This window comes from Cebus imitator, unplaced genomic scaffold, assembly GCF_001604975.1.
Source record: "Cebus imitator isolate Cc_AM_T3 unplaced genomic scaffold, Cebus_imitator-1.0 Scaffold169, whole genome shotgun sequence".
Classification (NCBI taxonomy): domain Eukaryota; kingdom Metazoa; phylum Chordata; class Mammalia; order Primates; family Cebidae; genus Cebus; species Cebus imitator.
This window is the reverse complement of record NW_016107484.1, coordinates 2,171,772-2,184,887: the sequence shown is the minus strand read 5'-3', so window position 1 is coordinate 2,184,887 and position 13,116 is coordinate 2,171,772. Positions and strand designations below refer to the sequence as shown.

The window sequence follows — 13,116 nt, the reverse complement described above, 5'->3', positions numbered from 1 at the left end:
GGGGTTTCACCATGTTGACCAGGATGGTCTCGATCTCTTGACCTCGTGATCCACCCGCCTCGGCCTCCCAAAGTGCTGGGATTACAGGCTTGAGCCACCGCGCCCGGCATCTGCTGTTTTTTTCTCTTTTTTTTTTGAGATGGGAGTCTTCACTCGGTCGCCCAGGCTGGAGTGTAGTGGTGTGATCTCGGCTCACTGCAACCTCTGCCTCCCGGGTTCAAGCGATTCTCCTGCTTCAGGCTCCTGAGTAGCTGGGACTACAGGTGCATACCACCACGCCCAGCTAATGTTTTATATTTTTAGTAGAGATGGGGTTTCACCATGTTGGCCAGGATCGTCTCGATTTCTTGACCTCATCATCCACCTGCCTCGACCTCCCAAAGTGCTGGGATTACAGGCGTGAGTCATCACACCTGGCCTACTTCTGCTATTTCTATGGGAAATAAATATAATGCCAATGCTAATTTTTAGTTCCATGACTAAATTATGATCTAAACCCATGTGTTCTTCTTGTGATAAGCAATGTGTTGTCAGTCCTAGTGGGTGATAATTAAGATGGTACTGCCTACACTTGTGTAGTGTAAAAAAAGAAAAGCACAGCCTGGGCAACATAGTGAGACCCCACCTTCACAAAAAAATAACAAATTAGCTGGGTGTGGTAGTCTGAGCCTGTAGTTCTGCTACTCAGGAAGCTGAGATAGGAGGGTGGCTTAAGCCTGGCAGGTTGAGGCTGCAGTGAACTGTTATTGCTCCATTGCATTCAGCGTGGGTGACACAGTAAGACCCTGTCTCAAAAATAAAACAAAAGCAATTAAAAAGTCAAAGAAAAGCGAAAAAAAAAAAAAAATTAAAAAAAAAATTTTTTTTTTCTTCCCCAGCCTGCTCAGCAGGAAAAAAATTTTTTTTTTAAAGATGGTATTGGCAAGGTGCTCCATGACTGTGAAGGGAAGTACTTCAAAATGCAGCATGCCAAGGAAAGTGGTGTTTTAAAAATTGGTTTTAATGTGTATGAAATGCATATAAAATGAAATGGCTTAGAAAAACATAAATAATAAACTTGGGCACTTCTGAACTCTCTACAACAAAGAATCTCCTTACCTACGAATAATTAAGTGAATAAACAAAGAATCTCCTTACCTACGAATAATTAAGTGAATAAACTAAGTCAATACCCAAAACTTATCTTTCCTTATTCCTGTTTTCGATCCACAAAACAAAATCCCTTTGTGTATCAGACAGCCTGTAGTGCCAGATTCAATTCATTTTGGAACATGAGCCCCATGCCTCTCTCGGAGTTTCTCATCTGCTAGCTGGTAAATCTGACCGGGCAGGGCAGCACTGGTGCATAGTATAATGACAAAGAGAGGAAGTGATCCCAAGACAAGGCGAGACTCCCAGACAAAGGATGGAGAGGAAAGTGCTTTTATCGACTGCTTTGTCACCAGTCTAGTGTTTGAATCTGTACCTTTTTGTCCTAGTTCAGAGCTGCCAGACACACTGGAAGGTCTCCCACCCAACTGGGGTTCAAGAAGGTTCCCTGTGTTCAGTTACTGGCTGCTTTGTTTAACAGTTAATTCCAACAGCCAATCAGACAATTCTAGACACTTTTGGTATCTCCTGGAGCTCTGGCCCTACTCCAACGACTGCTAAAAATGACAAACACACCCATGGTTCCACTTCCCCAAAGCCCCTCCAAAAAAAACCCGAACTGGATTTCAGTTTTGTGATACTCACAGAATGATCCAGTCTTTAGGGAACAATAAAAGCAGCTCAAATTATACCTCATTGTGACATGAAAAAAGGGATAAAGAAAAATGGTACACAGAAGTGCTAGTAAGAGGAAACCAGCAGTCATGACAGCTCTGCCCCAGTTCCTTTCTTCAAATGTGGGCTTCAGTGTAGGGTTGGTGCTCTACCCTGACTCCCTTGGCTCTGCCTTTTCTTTGAAGATGGCTTCTGCACTGAATGGCTGATTGCAGTTAAGGTGAAAGCTCTCATCGTTGCCCGAGTACCTTCCAATTTGGTTAAGTTCAGAGATAACAAGTCTAAGGAATTTACAAAAGGGAACATTAATTTGTGCAAGAATATTTTAAACATCTATTGAGTGTCAGGCATGGGCTTCTTCAGGGAGCTTGAAGAGTTTGCAGCAAAAAAGAAAAATGAAGATGTGCACAAACAGGATACGTGCCATAGCTGAGGATGGATAACATACTACAGAGCAGGGGTTCTCAAACTTTCTATGCCCCTCAACTTCCTGGAGAGCATGCTGTCAGACTTGAAACTTACATGCTACTGAGTGGCCTCCTTCATGACTAGATCTGGTCAGCATACCCCCTCCTCCAGCTTCCACATTGAACCCAAACCAAGACAGACTATCTGCAGGGATGGCATGTTCAACTCTGCAACAAGGCCTGTGGCTGGATCAAACAATCACAGATTAAAACTAGAAGATATAGCCTACAGTCCCAGCTACTTGGGAGGCTGAGGTGGGAGGATTGCTTGAGCACAGGAGCTGTGTCCAGCTTGTGCAACATGGGGAGATCTCATCTCTAAAAAACAAAATAGGCTGGGCACAGTGGCTTGCGCCTGTAATCCCAGCACTTTGGGAGGACGAGGCAGGTGGATCACCTGAGGTCAGGAGTTTGAGACTAGCCTGGCCAACATGGCGAAACCCCGTCTCTATGAAAAATACAAAAAATTGGGCCGGGTGTGGTGGCTCACGCCTGTAATTCCACACTTTGGGAGGCCAAGGTAGGCAGATCACCTGAAGTTGGGAGTTTGAGACCAGCCTGACCAACATGGAGAAACTCCGCCTCTACTAAAAATACAAAGTTAGCCAGGCATGGTGGCGTGTGCCTGTAATCCCAGCTACTTGGGAGGCTGAGGCAGGAGAATCGCTTGAACCCGGAAGGTGGAGGCTATGGTTAGCTGAGAAAGCACAATCGAACTCCAGCCTGGGCAACAAAAGCGAAACTCCATCTAAAAAATAAATTAGCTGTGTGTGGCTATGGGCGCCTGTAATCCCAGCTACTTGGGAGGCTGAGCTGGGAGAATTGCTTGAACCGGAAGGCAGAGGTTGCAATGAGCTGAGATCATGCCATTGCATTCCGGCCTGGGCAACAAGAGTGAAACTCCATCTCAAAAAAAAAAAAAAAATTAGTTGGGTATGGTAGTGGGCACCTGTACTCCCAGCTACTTGGGAAGCTGAAGTGGGAGTATTGTATGAGGCTGGGAGTTCAAGATCAGCTTGGGCAACATAGTTAGAATCCATCTCTCTTTGTTTTGTTTTTGATATGGAGTCTCACTTTGTCACCCAGGCTGGAGTTCAGTGGTGTTCATCTCACTGCAACCTCCACCTCCCGGGTTGAAGCGATTTTTCTGCCTCAGCCTCCCAAGTAACTGGGACTACAGGCACGTGCCACCATGCCCAGCTAATTTTTTGTATATTTAGTAGAGACAAGGTTTCACCATGTTAGCCAGGATGGTCTCAATCTCCTGACCTCATGATCCGCCCGCCTCACCCTCCAAAAGTGTTGGGATTATAGGCATGAGCCACTGTACCTGGCCTATCTCTTTTACTTAAAAAAAAAAACAAACCCAAAAATAAAAGCCTAGATGTAGGAGGTGATACTGTGTCATCAAGAGCTCTCACTCTGGAGAGAAGAGGATGGTAAAGCCTTTGATTTCGTGTCTCTGAAAAGGATAAAGGATATTTGAGGCCGGGCATGGTGGTTCACGTCTGTAATCTCAGCACTTTGGGAGGCCGAGGGGGAGGATTACCTGAGGTCGGGAGTTCAAGACCAGCCTGGCTAACATGGTGAAACCGCATCTCTACTAAAAATACAAAAAATTAGCCAGGTGCAGTGGCACATGCCTGTAATCCCAGCTACTCTGGAGGCTGAGGCAGGAGAATCGCTTGAACCCAGGAGGTGGAGGTTGCGGTAAGCCGCAATCATGCCACTGCACTCCAGCCTGGCCTACAGAGCGAGACTTTCTCGAAAATAAAATAAAATAAAGGATATTTTAATCTATTTTCAGGAAAGCATGAGCTGTCAATCTCTGGACCTGCCTTATAAATGCCATTTATCTAAAATTCATTGTTTAAGCATTTTTTTTTTTTTGAAAGGTAAAGCACTAGTTTTCCTTAGCTACAACTTTCATGGTACGTCAACCTTGCAGAAACTTAATTAAAACTAACTGAAGGAACAGATGCAGAGACTAACTGAAACAGGGTGCTTTAGGAAAGATGATTGTTAAAAAAAAAAAAAGGAAAGATGATTGTTAAAGTGTTCACCAGCCAGTCTCACCATGCAAACTTTAGTGTGCATAAAAATCACCTGGGAGTCTTGTGAATTGTAATGCTGGTTCATTAAGTCTGGGGCGAGGCCTGAAGCTCTGCATTTCTTTCTTTCTTTTTTTTTCTTTGAGACAGAGTCTCGCTTTGTTGCGCAGGCTGCAATGCAGTGGCATGATCTCGGCTCACTGCAACCTCCACCTCCCAGATTCAAACGATTCTCCTGCCTCAGCCTCCTGAGTAGCTGGGATTACTGCCATGCACCACCATGCCTAATTTTTGTATTTTTAGTAGAGACAAGATTCACCATATTGGCCAGGCTGGTCTCGAACTCCTGACCTCAGGTGATCCACCTGCCTCGGCTCTGAAAGTGCTGGGCTTACGGGTGTGAGCCACTGTGCACAGCTGAGGCTCTGCATTATTATTATTTTTATTTTTTGAGACGGAGTCTCACCCTGTCCCCAGGCTGGAGTGCAATGGCGTGATTTCAGTTCACTGCAACCTCCGCCTTCCAGGTTCTACTGATTCTCCTGCCTCAGCGTCCCAAGCTGCTGGAATTACAGGCGTACCCCCCCACCACGTCTGGTTATTATTATTTGTGTGTGTGTGTTTTTAGTAGAGATGGGGTTTCATCATGTTGCCCAGGCTGGTCTCAAACTCCTGAACTCAAGCAATCTGCTCGCCTCAGCCTCACAGAGGTGACAGGGATTACTGTCATGAGCCACCATGCCCAGTCCGTTTCTTATTTATATAACATTTAAGAGGTTGAGACAAGAATTCAGGAGGGCCAATTACCTGCTTATTCAGTCTTGTCTCTTCCTTAATAAGGAGATGAAACCATAGATCTCAAAACAATGACCTAATAAACAGCTAAGAGCCAAACAACATTGAGGTTAAACAGACCAACATGCAATGTTGCAGCCTTGAAAAAACAAATTGGCCAGCAGGTGGTGCCAGAAGCTAAGTGAGGGGAGAATGATTTTCTGAGAAATGCTTAATAATAATTCATGTTTCAAAAACCTGTTTTGGGCTGGGTGTGGTGACTCACACCTGTAATCCTAGCAATTTGGGAGGCCGAGGTAGGCAGATTGTTTGAGCTCAGGAGTTTGAGACCAGCCTGGGCAACATGGTGAAACCCCCCTCTCTACTAAAGTACAAAAAATTAGCCAGGCGTGGAGGTGTGCGCCTTTAGTCCCAGCTATTTGGGAGGCTGAGGCAGGAGAATCATTTGAACCCGGGGGGCGGAGGTTGCAGTGAACTGAGGTTGCGCCACTGCACTCCAGCCTGGGTGACAGAGTGAGACTCCATCTCAAACAAACAAACAAACAAACAAAAAAGAGTGTTTTGCTGCTCTCTGTAAAATGGGAGTTAAGAAAGTAGCCTTTCTGTCTTTCACGTCTTCCTGTTAGCTCATCCTCCTGCTGTAGGTGCCTGAAATCCTTAAGGGCTGAAACCTCTCCAACGGAACCAACGAGTATCAGTGGTCAGGCTTGAAACAGATTATGCCATTTCCTAGACTTGAGGTTTTACAATGAAGATAAAGCGCGCTTCACTCACAGTGTTTGCAGATAGTTATTTCTCAAACAAGGAAAGCAAAATAGATTGAGCAGGAAAATACAGAGCTGTTATTAGCTGGGCATGGTGGCTCACGCCTGTAATCCCAGCACTTTGGGAAGCTGAGGCGGGTGGATCACCTGAGGTCAGGAGTTCGAGACCAGCCTGGCCAACATGGTGAAACGCTGTCTCTACTAAAAATACAAAAATTAGCTGGGTGTGGGGGCAGGCACCTGTAATCTCATCTACTTGGGAGGCTGAGGCAGAAAAATTGCTTGAACCCAGGAGGTGGAGGTTGCAGCGAGCTGAGACTGCGCCACAGCACTCCAGCCTGGGCAACCAGAGTGAAACTCCATCTCAAAACAAAAAAAAAAACAACAGCAGAGAAAACAAAGGAAATGCAGAGCTGTTGTCTTTGATTTTGGGGGACAGGAGGAAAAAAGACTACTCTAGGTCTGGTCTAAATTTAACAGGCTTAATGCTTGAAAGCTTAATGCTGCAGAATTCAAGAGACAGCTAATGAAGAGGAAAACATTTACTTCACACAATCTCGTTCATTTTAATTTTATTTTTGAGCCGGAGTTGCGTCCTTGTCACCCAGGCTGGAGTGCAATGACATGATCTCGGTTTACTGAAACCTCTGCCTCCTGGGTTCAAGCGATTCTCCTGTCTCAGCCACTCAAGTAGCTGGGACTACAGGCACCGCCATCATGCCCAGCTAATTTTGTATTTTTAGTAGAAACAGGGTTTCACCATGTTGGCCAGGCTGGTCTCGAACTCCTGACCTCAGGTGATGTGCCCACCTCGGCCTCCCATAGTGGTGGGATTACAGGCGTGAGCCACCATGCCCTGCCCCATTTATTTTTTTTAAGCAGAAAACTTTGAATCTGCAGAATTACACCCGTCCTATTTGTGTGTATCATATTTCTTCTTCTTCTTCTTCTTTTTTTTTTTTTTAGCCAGAGTCTCGCTCTGTCACCCAGGCTGGAGTGCAGTGGCTCAATCTAGGCTCACTGCAACCTCCACCTCCCAGGTTCAAGCAATTCTCCTGCCTCAGCCTCTTGAGTGGCTGGGACTACAGGTGCATGCTGCCACGCCTGACTTATTTTTTGTATTTTTAGTAGAGACAGGGTTTCACTGTGTTGCCCAGGTTGGTGTCAAACTCCTGAGCTTAGGCAATCTCCCTGCCTTGGCCTCCCAAAGTGCTGGGAGGCATGAGCCACCATGCCCGGCCCCATATTTCTTCAATTTATAACATCTAACAGAATCTTAATAATTTATCAACTACACTACTAAAACAGAAACATATTAGAAAAGCAGCAATAACAACACAGTATATTTTCTTCTAAAAGTCCCAAAGCCTATATTACTATTAATGATGCCTTGTATTTGTTTAGGACTTAAACATATCCAAACCAAAGCAGTTTCTTTTTTTTTTTTTTTTTTTTTCTGAGACAGGGTTCCCCTCTGTCGCCCAGGTGGAGTGCAGTGGCATAAAAATGGCTCAGTGCAGCCTTGATCTCCTGGGCTCAAGCAAGCCTCTTTGCCTCAGCCTCCCCAGCAGCTGGGACCACTGGTGTATGCCACTACACCTGGCCAGTTTTAAATTTTTTGTAGAGACAGGGTCTTGCCGTGTTGCCCAGGCAGACTTCGAAATCGTGAGCTCAAGCAATCCTCCTGCCTCACTCTCCCAAAGTGATGGGACTATAGATGTGAGCCACCACATCCAGCTGCAAAGGACTTTCAAATACATTATTATATTTAATACAAATAAAGAAAATAAGAGAGGCACACTTCCTGATTATCTCAGGAAGATCTATCTTGGAAGACGATTAGGTTTTCAATTTTTGAAATTAAATTATCCTTTCTATAGTTTGTTTCATTACCTTTCGTAATAACTCCGGATCTTTTTCCAATTCCTTAGGCAATGTTAGCTCCTTTTCCTTAACTTTTTATTTTTTTTAATTCTTATTTATTTATTTATTTATTTTTTTTGAGACGGAGTTTCACTCTTGTTACCCAGGCTGGAGTGCAATGGCGCCATCTCGGCTCACCGCAACCTCCGCCTCCTGGGTTCAGGCAATTCTCCTGCCTCAGCCTCCTGAGTAGCTGGGATTACAGGCACGCGCCACCATGCCCAGCTAATGTTTTGTATTTTTAGTAGAGATGGGGTTTCACCATGTTGACCAGGATGGTCTCGATCTCTTGACCTCGTGATCCACCCGCCTCAGCCTCCCAAAGTGCTGGGATTACAGGCTTGAGCCACCACGACCGGCAACTTTTTATTTTTTAAATTTTATTTATTTAGTTTTTTGAGACAAGAGTCTCACTCTTGTCTTGCCCAGGCTGGAGTGCAGTGCCATGATCTTGGCTTACCACAACCTAGACCTCCTGGGTTCAAGCAATTCTCCTGCCTCAGCCTCCCAAGTAGCTGGGATTACATTAGCTACCATGCCCGGCTAATTTTTGTATTTTTAGTAGAGACGGGGTTTCACCATGTTGACCAGGCTAGTCTCCAACTCCTGACCTCAAGTGGTCCAGCTCCTCGACCTCCCGAAGTGCTGGGAGTACAGGAATGAGCTACCACGCCCAGCCAACTCTCTCTTTTTAAAAAGATTAGTCAGGTACAGTAGAGAAGAGGGAGAGTAGAACAAGGAGTTTGATCTGTGACTATAAACAATCAATTAAGATAACTTACTACTTAAAAAAAGAAAAACAAAAAAAAGATAACTCTCTGCTATTGGACCAGCCTGACTTTCTCTATTTGACGACTTCTCTCATTTCTTCTTTTGTCCCAGAAAGGCCCTACTGCTGAGGAGTGTGAGCTCTTTGGCCAACAGATCTGCATTCGGTGGGCAACTTTGGCCCTATTTCCTCATCTGTAAAATGGAGACACTACTATCTAGAGTGAGAACAAAATCATACATGTTGCCACAGATGTAAAGCACTTAGTGCTCACTAAATGGCAGCATGTCAGATCTCTCAATTACAAGGCTGAGGAACTTTGGAATGACACACCACATGCGCTGTGGTCTTATGACACAAACCCAATCTGGGAACTGATTATTTCACGGGCCTTTGTTTTAGCGCTTAGGGTGAAAAGGCATCTAGAACAGTGGCTTGCCAATTATTTTACTTGGTACAGTAAGAAGTACTTGAAAACCATGGCATTACTGAAAACATGCTATTTGGTGGGGTCATAATTCTGGTCTGTGAAATCAAGTACCAAGGAGATCATTGTGATGCCAAAAAAAAAAAGGCCTGACTTCCCAGGAGGCTCATGCTGAAAGATAAAACCATCTTCAATGAAGCAAGTCCTAGTTTAAACAAATATCTTCTGGAATTATGTAATATAATAATAATAATAAAAAAAAAGGCAGGAAATACCAAATTTGCAGTTTAAAAATTGCCAGGTGCAGTGGCTCATGCCTGTAACCCCAGCACTTTGGGAGGCTGAAGCAGGATGCTGACTTGAGGTCAGGAGTTCGAGACCAGGCTGTGCAATATGGCAAAACCCCATCTTTACTAAAAATACAAAAAATAGGCCGGGTGTGGTGGCAGGCACCTGTAGTCCTAGCTACCTGGGAGGCTGAGGCAGCAGAATTGCTTGAACCCGGGAAGCAGAGGTTAAAGTGAGTTGAGATCGCACCATTGCAGTACAGCCTGGGTGACAGAGGGAGACTCTGTCCCCTCGCCACACAAAGAAAGTAAAAAATAAAAATAGGACTGGGCGAGGTGGCTCAAGCCTGTAATCCCTGTAATCTCAGCGCTTTGGGGAGGACGAGGCCGGCGGATCACAAGGTCGAGATATCGAGACCATCCTGGCCAACACGGTGAAACCTCGTCTCTACTAAAATACAAAAATTAATTGGGCGTCGTGGCATGCGCCTGTAGTCCCAGATACTTGGGAGACTGAGGCAGGAGAATCGCTTGAATTCGGGAGGTGGAAGTTGCAGTGAGCCGACATTGTGCCATTGCACTCCAGGCTGGCGACAGAGCGAGACTGCCTCTAAATAAATAAATAAAATAAAATAAAATCAAAATAACTGGTAGGTATACTTAGGAAGCTCCACGGAGATGGAACGCCTCCTGGCAGATGCGTTATTCCAAGGGCAAATCCATTTCCTGTGTCGTGGAGGCCTAAGTGATAGTCCCAGGGAAGTCCCTTTACGGTGAGCCAGGACTCCTGGAGGAAAATCTAGGGGCTGGAAGGACCTTAAAGGTAGCTAGGATGAAGAACGTGGCCTGCACAGTGCGCCTGAAATAAGCTGGGAACTCACGGGAAGGAGAGCGGGTTCCTTGGAGTCCTTTAGAAGTAGGACGCGGTGGCTCACGCTTGTGATCCCACCAGAGCTTTGGGAGGCCGAGGAAGGAGGATCGCTTGAGGTCAGGAGTACGAGACCAGTCTGGGCAACACAGTGATGCCCCCTCCATCTCTTAAAAGAAAAAATCTCCACAAAAGCCCAGCAAGGGCAGTGCTGACCCCTACTACGTGCCAGACCTGAAACAGCACCTGATGCGTGTTCACAGCTCCATTCCGCTCCATTAAGTACGTGAAGATCTTTCCGTTTCGCCTTGGGCCTCCGTGGAACGGTTTTCTCCAAGACGGTAGTCTCTCCTCTCCTCTGCCCTGAGAGCTTGAACAGCCCCAGAGCCGACCCCACCCCACAGCCAGAGGAGCCTCAGGTAAACTGGCTGCGCCACTCGGGATCGCAAGCCGGGAAAAACCGAGCGTCCAGGCTCCCAGTCCTCTCTCCGGAGCCCTTGACAGTCGTGGGCAGCCGTAGGGTTACCTGGCTTATTCGCGGAAGCTTACCTGGTCTCAGCACCGGACTCTTTCCTTCGACGTTTTAGGGGAACCCGAATCACCGCAGCAAAGGACTGTCAATTGTGTTCCCCGAGCTGCGCACGCGCTGTACTCTGGTCGCGGTTTCCCTCACCTGCCAGAGGCTCAAGTTTACTAACTGCGCATGCGAGAAACTGAGGCTTCTTTCCCGCGTGGCCGCGTCAAGCTCTCAGAGAGCCAATCAGAGAAGAGACTTTAACAGTAATCCCTCCCCCTCGTCACTCCCCTGGGGTTGGACATCTCTCTTTGGCTGGAGCTGCGCTAGAAGGAAGGACGAGGTGGACGCGCGCGCCAAGCTGGGTCGTCTCCCCCACTTCCGGGCAGCCAATCAGTGGGGAGACGCCGGACGCGCGCACGCTCCTTCGAGTTTAACGGTCGCGAGAGGCCGCTGGCCTGAATCTGACATTTGCAGCGGGAGCGGCTGCCAGGTAAGAGGCCGCCGGCCTGCAGGGAGCTGGAGGCCGCGGGGGACAGGGGACGAGACTTAGGAGACACGGTGTTAGCGGTCCCGAGTGTGGTGATGGGCTGGGGTGTGGGGTAGACGACGGAACCCTGCAGCGTGTGGGAGCTCTGGTCTTCTGCGGTGCGCCTTTTCTAGACTCTGCGCCCTTGAGTGACACTCGTGCGACCCAATCGCAGAGCGCCCTTTCCGAGGGGCGGGGGGGGGGTTGATAGGATTTTTCTTTTCCCCCTATTTTTTGACGAGATGTCCCGGCTTCCTCTTGGAATCGCTGTTGTAGTTGCATGAGCGGTGGCTTTTCCCCGTGTTCCCTGTTTTCCGTAGCTTAGGCGACTGCATGGATTCTCCCTCTCCTTCTCACTTTGACCCGATAGCCGCCCCCAGCCCTTGCGGGCTGGCTATGAACGCCAGAATGTCCAGGATCTGTCCTCATCCCCATCTGAAATCTCTCCTCCTGGCGAGGCAGAGCGCCCAGTTAACTTTCATATTTCATAACCACTAATCGTTCCTTTTCTCCAGCTCCTTTATTTTTATTTATTTATTTATTTATTTTTTTTGCTAGGGGCTGGGGACACCAAAAGCGTCATATTTTGTTGCTGGGAAATATAAAAATGTCTCTCTTCTTATATTCATTCTGTATCAAGTTAAAAAAAATTTTTTTTTGCCGGGCGCGGTGGCTCAAGCCTGTAATCCCAGCACTTTGGGAGGCCGAGGCGGGTGGATCACAAGGTCAAGAGATCGAGACCATCCTGGTCAACATGGTGAAACCCCGTCTCTAGTAAAAATACAAAAAATTAGCTGGGCATGGTGGCGCGTGCCTGTAATCCCAGCTACTCAGGAGGCTGAGGCTAGGAGAATTGCCTGAACCCAGGAGGCGGAGGTTGCGGTGAGCCGAGATCGTGCCATTGCACTCCAGCCTGGGTAGCATGAGTGAAACTCCGTCTCAAAAAAAAAAAAAAAAAAAAAAAAAATTTTTTTTTGCATTGTATATGTGGGTGTTTAAGGATTTTTTTTTCCTCTTAATTCCCTGCCCTCCCCTAGCACCTCCACCCCAATGGAGAAGCCTCCTTGAATTTCTGGTGGTTTTCCATCTGGATCTGCATCCGGATCCGGATTACCTCAGCAGGGGAAATAATAGATGGGGTTGCAGGTCCATCTCCCTGGAAAGCTGTGTGGTTTCCTGGTAGAGCATGGTGATTGGAATCCAGGTATTTCTGTTGCCATTTGGAAGGCAGTCCTTGACTATTTCAGTGCCCCGTTTGTCATGGGTGATGGGCTGAGCCACTGGGGAAAAGTTCATTTAGTTAGGTCTGGTTACCCTTTGCTTTCACTCCTGTCCCTGAAAGAAATGGTCCCTATTTTAGTGTGGTGCTTTATAAACGCAGGCCCTAGAAAGTAGGAATCTAGCGGAAGCAGAATACTAGACAATAGTCCTGTTGCTCTAAGCTTTTTAGTTTGTAAGCAGCTGAAGTTGTCTTTTCTTTTTTTTTCTCCTTTTTCTCTTGTTCCCTCGATTTTTTTTCTTTTTTGAGACAGTTTCCCTCTTGTTGCCCAGGCTGGAATGCAGTGGTGCGATCTCAGCTCACCACAACCTCTGCCTCCCGGGTCGAAGCGATTCTCCTACCTCAGCCTCCGAAGTAGCTGGGATTACAGGCATGTGCCACCATGCCCTGATAGTTTTGTATTTTTAGTAGAGGTTGGGTTTCTCGGTTGGTCAGGCTGGTCTCGAACTCCTGACCTCAGGTGATCTACCCATCTCAGCCTCCCAAAGTGCTGGGATTATGGGCGTGAGCCACTGCGCCTGGCTCCTTGCTCTTTTTTTAAATGCATGAACTCCCCGGGAAGCAGGCATCTTGTTTGGCTTGTTACAGCCAATTTGACATGGTATATGTTCAGCTTCAGTGAAGTTTTAGTTGGCCTGGCAAATAATTTATTTCCTGGTTTTTTTTTTTTTTTTTTTTT

The 13,116-nt window shown here is 46.8% G+C and overlaps 1 protein-coding gene and 1 long non-coding RNA gene across 5 annotated transcripts in view; one reads left to right on the top strand and one right to left on the bottom strand.

Moving 5' to 3' along the window:
* The window catches only part of CUNH12orf65 (chromosome unknown C12orf65 homolog), a 20,592-nt gene extending 9,259 nt beyond the window's left edge, over positions 1-11,333 (bottom strand). Inside the window, exon 1 of one of the 3 annotated variants that reach the window (XM_017544377.2) lies at positions 10,665-11,333. The gene's annotated coding sequence lies outside the window, so the exon portion shown is untranslated. Of the gene's footprint in view, positions 1-10; positions 43-1,734; positions 2,471-10,664 lie in introns of those variants that run through there. The other 2 variants (XM_037744245.1, XM_017544378.2) reach the window with 2 other exon arrangements.
* Positions 10,927-13,116, top strand: part of LOC119473584 — a 16,746-nt gene continuing 14,556 nt past the window's right edge. For both annotated transcript variants that reach the window (XR_005202791.1, XR_005202790.1), the window contains exon 1: positions 10,927-11,122. This is a non-coding gene — a long non-coding RNA (uncharacterized LOC119473584). The remainder of the gene's footprint in view (positions 11,123-13,116) is intronic.